This window comes from Emydura macquarii, unplaced genomic scaffold, assembly GCF_026122565.2.
Source record: "Emydura macquarii macquarii isolate MOO-44397 ecotype Brisbane River unplaced genomic scaffold, CSIRO-AGI_Emac_v2 contig_3122, whole genome shotgun sequence".
In the NCBI taxonomy this organism is placed as follows: domain Eukaryota; kingdom Metazoa; phylum Chordata; order Testudines; family Chelidae; genus Emydura; species Emydura macquarii.
In genome coordinates, this window is record NW_027133259.1 from 4022797 (window position 1) to 4030552 (window position 7756).

At 42.8% G+C, this 7756-nt stretch overlaps 1 non-coding gene across 1 annotated transcript; it reads left to right on the forward strand.

Moving 5' to 3' along the window:
* Positions 1-3528: 3528 nt before the first annotated feature.
* LOC137141972 (U7 small nuclear RNA) lies at positions 3529-3589 on the forward strand. The gene has a single exon (XR_010916804.1). It is a non-coding gene; the product is annotated as a U7 small nuclear RNA (small nuclear RNA).
* The last annotated feature ends 4167 nt before the right edge of the window (positions 3590-7756 follow it).

A 7756-nucleotide genomic window follows, 5' to 3' on the forward strand; every position in this document is an offset into this window, starting at 1 on the left:
CTCTTTAGCAGCTGCCCTGTTCTGCCTAAGCTATAGCCTTTTATCCCAGCTATTGCTAGTCAAATAATCAGCCACAAGTGGGGAAGTAGCAGGTTTATCCATTAACCCCTTTGTGACTGTTGCAGCGTAGGCTCTATGCACCACATCATACACAGGTAACCAGTTTCTCAAAGCACATATGAGAGCCCTGAAGTACCAGGCCTGTATGCTGAGCCCAGTTGGGGCTGATAGTTTGGTTTCCTTTTCCTTTTTCTTTATCTGGGACCAGAAGTGCAGGGAGCAGTAGTAGGAAGTGTCCCAGGGAGTGTAACGCCCCAGGTGTAAACTCAGACCCATTCTCTGCTGGAGCGGACATGCAATCCAAAACTGATGGGAAGAAGTTCAATGAGGCGAGACGTGTTGTCTCTTCTTTAGACGCTATCACAATTTCCATATACAGGGACTTACGATGCACACTTATTACGCCATCTGCCAGTGTAGGAATGTAGAATGGCTTCCCAAGTCTTGAGTCAGCACTTCCTAGGTCAGCACTCCCTGCCAGGGTGAAGCCAGTCTTATTGTGAGCATGTGTCTGCTGCTGAGGTAGGAGGGGAGTAGAATAATTCTGCAGACACATCATGGCTGTACTTTGACAAAGAAACAAAACACAGAGTCATTTCTCCTCCTTAGAAAACTCTTGGTGTTGGGCTGAGAGGGTGGATTTGCACTGACATAGCGTTTTGAAGTTTCCTTTCAAACAGAGTGTTGATCCACCAGAAATATAAAAGACAGAGAAGAGCCGTGAGCCAAAGCCAAACTGGGAATTTCACAGAGTATTCTAACAAAAAGGAGAAAGTACAGCTTTATCCAGGGAGACCAGAGTATCAGAACATTCCTGCATGGCATGCCTGTCAGAGAACCCACACAGGGGAACACCCCCTACAGATGTTCACAGTGTGGGGAAAGCCTCGGAAACAAGGCACTTCTCTTACTGCATCAGAGTCTCCATATGGAGTAGAAATCAAGGGGACAGCTGCATTTTTAGGTGCATCGGTCACTCTTCCAATGAACAAAATACATTCTCTGGGGGTTGTAGCATGTGAGCGAGCACAGGAGGTAGAGCAAGCATGGTCGTGAGGTGACTGCTCCTTCGGGGATTGGGTGTTCTGAACTTGAGCTAGTCAGAATTCGAAGCATGAGGGAGGGTGGAGCTGTCATTCTAAAAGACTGGGCACTTGTAGATGGAGTGGTGAGAAGTAAAGTGAAGAGAAAGCAGAGAACATGTTGAAGGGAGTGATTCTGGACACCAGAACAGCAGAGAGAGCAGTTGTAGGGGTCATTGACCAGAGACTGGGATGGGATAAGAGAGACATTTTTTTTTCTTCTCTTATGTATTTGTATTACTGACAGAGCAGATGCAGGAGACAGTCACCTGAAGTTAATCTGTGAAGCATCAAGACCTTTGGGTTCCTTTATTGTGCAAATTAAGTTACATTGATTCTGGAAGGCAGACTCACACACTCTGCAAAGAGTAGGGAGAGAATAAATAGCCTCTTGTAATCAGAAGTGGACAAAGACAAGTAAAACAGCTCAGAAGTCATTTAATCACACACAACACAAATTAAGTCTGTTCATTCCCACCTGTAGCGAGGGGCCTACAAAGTTCTGAAGCTACTAAATGCATTTGAGAGAAGTATGCAGGAGCAAATAGTTTCTGAATATTTCACTGCGTGATAGTAAAACTCCAGTTTGCTCTAACTATGGATTTATCCATTCTCCTGGCAAAAGTTGCTTTAAAATGGGATTGAAGCGGGGAGCTATAAGTATACTGCACCCAAAAGAATATCCTACTGACTTAAGGGAGATTGAGTTGCACATGCTCTTTCCCCAAAACCTCAGGAAGTGACTTAGAATGAAAAGTAATTAGCACTAGCAATTTAGTTTCCTGGTGCATTTCAGCAGTCTCTTATCCCGTCTCCTAGTCTAGAGTCTCACATTAGGTGCAGTTAGGGTGAGCAGATGTCCAGATTGTATAGGGACCCTCTGATATTCTAAATGATGTATTAAAGCCACTGTTCTTTACAAGTGTACATAGTACAGGACAACTGAAAGCATGGGGGTATGAACTGCTGGGATCAATGATGTAAAAATGTTGTATGCTGAATAACAATACTATCACCTTGTTCTTATATAATGCTTTGCATAAGTAGACCTCAAAGTGCTTTACAGATGGGAAAACAGGCACAGGGAGCTGAAATAAAGAGAACCATTCACTCCTCTGTGTGTTAATGGGGGAGGGAGGAATGAATAGGCTTCACTATGGAGGAAGTAAAGATATGTTTTTCAGAGGTACAGAAGAATTTATGACACTGAAATATGACAGGAGATGCAGAGACTAAGGCTTTCACACCAATGGTGATGATAACGTACAGAGACAGAGAAGGGGACTGTACTAGAGAAGAGCTGCTGGGCTCTGCTGTTTTCATAATACAAGAACAAGGAGACATGCGATGAAACAGAAATGTAACCCTTCTGCCAATTGGAGTCACAGCAACAAGGGCCAGATTCAATATCTAGGGGTCCCTTTTCAACAATACAACACAGAGCTGGCTCAAGCTCCCACCCAGTAACTTGGGACGATTACACACCACCCCTTGGGGGCCTGTAAGAGGTAATACTTCCCCTCTGACAAGCACAGAGACTGAGTGTACAAAATACATTTTTCTGTGATCTCTGGAGGTCCCACCATTTAACACAGCTTTCCAGGATTTCAGCTGTTTGTGGGGCAGCCTCCTGCATCAGAGATGCTGTTTTAAAGCAGGTCTAATGCTTAGGCCTAGGTATCAGTAATGTCAGTTCTATTAGTCTGCAACAAGACTCTCAAGTGAGTCTTAATCAGCTCTACCGTTACACACCACTCAGTCTTTAGTGGAGCTGAGACAGGCAGAGACACTATTTGAGGGATCTTATGCCTTTTTGAAACCTTGAGGTAAGCTCCCCAGTTTAAATAGGAGCTGCACTTGTTAACACTAGCATTTGCACTGCTACTGCTACAGCAGTGGCTGTAATACAGTGACTCACCAGCCTCGGCCAGGCCTAAAGTCTTTCCTCCCAATTAAAATCTCTTTTTTTCTATCTATCCATGAATGGTTGCAGGTATGAAGGCCTCAGCTGCAAACTGTTTCCTTCCATTCTTTATACTTTTGGAAAGTTTGCCTCTGATTTTGGAGGTCCAGGGCTGTGTCTCCCAGGCTGCCAATCAATCACCAACTGTTTGGGAGAAGCCATGACTTATTCAGTGTCCTCCAATGGGAGCAGGTGCTAATTTGCATACCACAGGGGACCACTAAATATGTATTTTGACATTTATTTCTGGAGAAATTCTTGTTAAGAATGAATCATACCATTATTTCATTTCCAGTGTTCTCCATCAGTTTGATTCTCTGTTGGTGAGAGAGTGAAGGCGAGAGGGAGCACTATGAGTTAAGTCACCCCGAGCTTAGTTGATATCATCCATGTTTGGGCAGTCACTATAGGGAATGTTGGTTGTGCAATTACAGCTCTTTTAGTATTTGTTCAAGAGGGTTTTCTATTTTTGTAGAAAACCCTTATTTTGCTAGTTTGAAAGAAAGAATTATGGGGCTGGGGTGTCTTTGTTTTCTTGTTCTGTGTGATAGGACAACAAATAGCAGATGAAACTCAGAATTGATAAATGCAATATGATGCACATTAGAAACCATAGTTCTTCCTATACATACAAAATGATGGGGCCTAAATTAGTTACTACCACTTAAGAAAGATCTAGGAGTCACTGTGGATAGTTCTCTGAAAACATCTGCTTAGTGTACAGATTCAAATTCTCCTTTTCTCTGATGTAGAGTAGGGATTTGAATCCAGGTCTCCCATCTGAGTGCCCTAACCATAGGGCTATCCAGTTGTTTTCTCTGGCCTATTCATAGATACTTAACTCTCCCTACGCAGTGTACAGGGAGCCTGGGCACCTCACTTGGGACTGTGGATTCCACTAGGTGGCAGAACATCTAAGAGTTAGTCACTGCAATGCTGAATCTATTTCCCTTGTGGGATCTAACCCCTACTTGTCAACTGTGCCTTTGAAAATCTCCCCCACTAGTAATCAGAGCTAACTGCAGGCTTTGCGGCCTGCTGTACGGTCACCTCCCCCTCTTATCCTTTCCAAAGCCTGTTAAACACTTGTCATGATCTCTAATGAGCTGATGAATTCTCTAACAATTAAAAGTGGAAGTGCCTCATAAACAAACATGTTCCAGTGTCTGGTCTCCAGCACTCTGGGGCTAGGGAGGAATTTTGAGGCTTCACGTGGACATGCCACGCTCAGTCAGAATCCCGATGTCACTGCAATCTCATTGCAGGTGCCATAGCTTGTCACTGACTCTGTGCACGCAGCCCTCGTGGCTCTCCAGACTGAGTGAAAGATAGCTGACAAAGAATCAAGAAGAGGCTAATCAGAAAACAGTAGTTCACTGAGTCAGAAGACAACTTAATCTAACGAGTAGAATTGCTTCCTCAGCTCCCCCAGAAGGCGTGGCCTATTTCCAAACCTATCGACATGCTCCCCTTGCAGTCTGGGTGATCAAAGTCTAAAATGTAATAAATGCCACTTTCCAGATAAAATCCTGTATTCATTTGAGCAACTCCAAGTATGCATCTATGCAGTGGAAGAGAGACAATATGACATGGAGTTATCATCAGCTAAGCATTTGTAGTTCATTCTTGCTATACACAGGACTGCTGACGGGGGAGGCAAAGCGGGCAATTGCCCAGAGGCCCTGCAATTTAAAAGGGCCCAGGCCTCTTCTGCCTGTGGCCCGGCCCGCCCCCGCTGCTAGCCACATTGCTCCTTCCTCCCTCCTTGACCTCCCCCTGTTGCTTGCGTCCCTTATCTCCTCCCCCACATCTGCTAGTCCTGTCCTTCCCTCCCCATTCGTTCCCCCCCAGTTGTCACTCGCTGTTTGGGGGAAGAAAGAATGTGGAAGAAAGGAGGGGGACCGAGTGTGGGGGAGGGACCCAGAGGCAAGCAGGCTGAGTGGAGGAGTGAGGCCTGGACGGAGCAGGGGCCGGGATCTGGGGTGGAGCAGGAGTGGACTGTGGGTGGGGCCTTAGGCAGAAGAGGCAGGATACGATTGTTCTGACCTGGGGCCCAGAACTGCTGTAGGTGGCACTGCGTATTCACACAAGGAAAGAGCAACAAATAATTACTCTGCCATACCTGAAATACTTCAGGCCTGATCTTTTTTTTTCTTCTTCTTATGTTGATGCAAGTCCAGAGTGAATCTGTTAAAGATAATGGAATTTCATCAGTGTAAAACTGGTGTTGGTGTGACCATAATCAGGCCCCTTAGCTCTGTATTTCACACTACGCTCTTAACAGCACAAACTTTTTTTAATACCTCATTGAACTGTAGGTCAGATTTTTACTTCAGCCTCCATCATCTAATCAGAGAGTTGAAACTGAGTTTCACCAGAGAACCATATCTCCACAACAAAAAAGCCTCCATGCTTTTGGGGTGACATTTTTTAGGATCATGAAAAACTAATGTAAAAGATTAAACTACTCTTTATTTTCTAAACATGTTCTGCTGTCACTCCTGCTGGTTGCTGACTCAACAATAACATGCATGTATCTTTCTCATTAGAGTGGATGATTTCTTTTTCATGAAACGTTGAACAAGTGCTAATATTCATTCTGAGCAAAAGGGCAGGTTAGATAGCATTTCCACTCATTCCAAACACTGTTTGTCACGCTGTGCATTTGTATTGGAGCGTTTACTTCTAGCAAACACAAAGCAAATTCTCCTTGGTGTAGCAGTATATGTTGAATAAACATTTATAGTATGAAAAAACCCTAATTGTTTGGAAATGAGATGAAAAACCCAGATATTTCAAGTGTTACAAAGTAGTTGCTCTAACTCTGAGACATCATAGAAAAAACTAGGTCAATTTCACCAAAGATTACTTTAGTCCAGTGACTTCTAATAAATAGAATATATTTATGTGTATATACTTGATAATCTTCTTTCGGACAAAATTAAAAATTGTGTTTAGAAGCTCAGAATCCCTACCCAAAAAGTGATTGAGTCCCAATAATCTGTAATGGCTCTTTGTTTTTAGTTTCATCTTTGCTCTTTCCTCTTCTGCTACTGCTCTTTTTTTTTCTTTTATTATATTGTCAGGTGATTCCTGACATTCCCTAAAGTAAGATTATTATAAAATGTACAGTCTGCTAAAGTTGTGTCATTTCTATATGCTGTAACTAAATCCTCAGTTTTATACATGCATGCACACACAAGTGCATTGATAGAAGTGGCACTTAATTCTTCCACATCAGTGATATCTTCCATGACAACTGTTTCATGATTTTGCATTTTGGATATTAGTCATTTAATAATAGTGCTTATATTGCATTTTTCATCAGTAGGTCTCAAAGCACTATACAAAGGAGGTCAGTATCATCCTCTCCCTTTTACAGTTGGGGAAACTGAGGCACAGGGAAGGAAATGATTTATGCCAGGTCACCCAGCATGGCAGTGGCCAAAATGGGAATAGAAACCAGAATCCCAGTCCTGTGCTATGTCCACTAGGCAACATGGCTTCCCTTCACAGCAAAAAGTCAATGGAGCTGCAGGCACTCTGTACCTTGTGCAAATCCCACACACAGTGCTTCCGAGTTGGGAGCCCCAGAAGTGACACACCCAAAATTTGGGCCTGATCCAAAGCCTACTGAAATCAATAGGCAGACTCTGGCTTCGGTGGGCTTTGGAACAATTCTGAAAATGTGACTGTAAACGGCATACCTGTGGCATGGGAAATAGGCCTCTGAAGTTTGTTTTAAAAACATAAGCTGATTCCACTAGACCGAAGGGCCAAAATATTAACTTGTCCCCTTATCATGCTTTATAGCTTATGTGTGGCTGCCTGTCTGCCAAATGGAAATATAATCACAAAAGGCCAACGCCTGAGACCCTCAGTCAGGCAAACTCGTTTTGAAATCATATCCTTGTTGTCATCAGCTAAGCTTGTATTGAAGGCTGCCATCTTTCACTTGTATAGCATCGGGATGATCTGAATGACAGAAGCGCCGGCAGGATGGCTGTGATGATGTGCACCAATACGCCCTCTTTTTTCTCTTATAATCCCAGGAAATCAATTGTGAGAGAGGCATTATCCAAGGGAATGGAATGAAGGGCAGTGGGGATCCATATTATTTCATTTTCCCCTTCTACTTCCTCACCTTATACCATGTCAGTGTCTCCTCTATTGCTCTGGTTTCCATCCCCACTCCTTTTTCATTATATTCTTGTACTTCACTCCTTTTCTGTCTCAAGTGAATGAACTTCCTAGAGAATCTCTCTAGGGTTACAGCGAGAGCTGGGTGGATAACTGGATTTTTTTGGTTCATTGGCAATTCTGAAAAAGAAAATTGAGTTAGGTCTACAAATTTTCGATGAATCAGAAAGTTGAAAAAAAATCAGTTTATGTGAAACAAAATATTTCATTTTGATTTTTGAGCCGTAAAAAAAGGAAACTGAAACAAAAAGGCATTTTGAACTGAAAAATCGAAACATTTCGATTTGAAGAATTTAAAATGTTTTGACTTCTTTGCAATGTTTGTTTGGGTTTTGTTTTTTACTGGAACAATTTGACAAAATCAACACTAATTCACTTAATCTTTCAGTGGCACTGAATCTGCATTTTTTTTTCCCCCCCACCGAAAAAGGTTTTGGTCAAAATATTTCAC